This window comes from Dioscorea cayenensis, chromosome 20 (assembly GCF_009730915.1).
Source record: "Dioscorea cayenensis subsp. rotundata cultivar TDr96_F1 chromosome 20, TDr96_F1_v2_PseudoChromosome.rev07_lg8_w22 25.fasta, whole genome shotgun sequence".
NCBI classification, from domain to species: Eukaryota; Viridiplantae; Streptophyta; class Magnoliopsida; order Dioscoreales; family Dioscoreaceae; genus Dioscorea; species Dioscorea cayenensis.
The window spans coordinates 4,440,246-4,441,665 of record NC_052490.1 but is presented as its reverse complement, the minus strand read 5'-3'; the positions used below and the strand labels follow the sequence as shown (position 1 = coordinate 4,441,665).

At 40.8% G+C, this 1,420-nt stretch overlaps 1 non-coding gene across 1 annotated transcript; it reads right to left on the bottom strand.

Moving 5' to 3' along the window:
• Positions 1-241: 241 nt before the first annotated feature.
• Positions 242-347, bottom strand: LOC120252379. The gene has a single exon (XR_005533913.1). It is a non-coding gene; the product is annotated as a small nucleolar RNA R71 (small nucleolar RNA).
• Between the last annotated feature and the right edge of the window lie 1,073 nt (positions 348-1,420).

Sequence of the window (1,420 nt, the reverse complement as noted above, 5' to 3'; positions counted from 1 at the left end):
GTAGTTTAATGGTTTGGCCGATGAGGATCCAAACAACCACATCGAGAATTTTCAGAAAGTGTGCGACATGCTCAAGATCAATGGGGTTATGGATGAAGCAATAAAATTGAGGGCCTTTCAATTTTCCTTTAAGGGGAGAGTGAAACAGTGGTTACATTCATTGCCTAGAGCATTGATCACTACTTGGAAGGAAATGGTAGATGCTTTCCTAGCCAGATATTTCTCTCATGGAAAAACTACGAAACTCAGCAATGAAATATTCTCTTTTGTTAAGTGGAATTGGAGTATCTTTTTGAGACATGAGATAGGTTAAATGATCTTCTGTGGAAATGTCCTTAACATGGGTTCCCTGAGTCGATGATTATCCATACCTTGTACAATGGTTTGAACCCAAGCACGAAGCAATTACTTGATGCTATTACAGGATGTACTTTAGGCAGTAAAACCCCAAAGGAGGCCCGACAGTTCATTGAAGAAATGGCTATGAATAGTTGCTAGTGGAAAACCCAAACCAAGAAGAAGGTAGCCGGACTTCAAGAGAACGATGCAGTGTTGTCATTAGTAGCCCAGGTTGAGTCCTTGAGCAAGAAGGTAGACACCATAACTTCTCCTATAGTGGTAGCAATGATGAGTTGCAGCGAGTGTGGGAGTGGACATTCTTCATCTGATTGCCTGATTTCTATTGGTGGTATAACTTTAGTGAAACAGGTGGATTTTGTAGGAAATGCAATAAGAGGTCAAGGAAATACGTACAACAATACCTATGATCCGGGGTCGAGGAATCACCCAAACCATTCTTGGGGTAATCGAGGGCAACAGAAGACTTGCGCACCACCGGGTTTTAACAACAAGCCCTAAATGTGGAGAGCAGAGTTTTAGGGTTAGAAAACCGGATGATCGATATGGAGAAGGCTTTAACGAAAGTTTATTCAATCTTCAGATATATGATTTCATTAAATAGAGGTCACACTTCGCAACAACACTATATGTTTGCATAACTTGGAGAACTAAGTGGGTCAGATTTTGAAATCACTTTCAGAAAAACCTCAACGGAGTTTACTAAGCAACACAGAGACAAACCTAAGAGAACAATTAAACGCAATCACATTGAGGAGTGGTCGTGAACTTGAGAATAAGCTCTGTACTGAACAGGTTGTAATCGAGTCACCCAAGGAAGTGAAAGTTGAGGAAAGAGCTAAAGAGAAGAAGGTGGCACCCCCACCTTACAAACCAAGAATTCCTTACCCTTCAAGTTTGAAAATTAACCAAAATGATGAGCAATACAAGAAATTTCTGTGTCTATTCAAGCAATTGCACATCAACATCCCATTTGTGGAGGCGTTGTTTCAAATGTCTCTCTATGCAAAGTCCCTCAAAGACCTCTGGACCAACAAAAGGAAGATAGAGGAAAGTGCAGCTA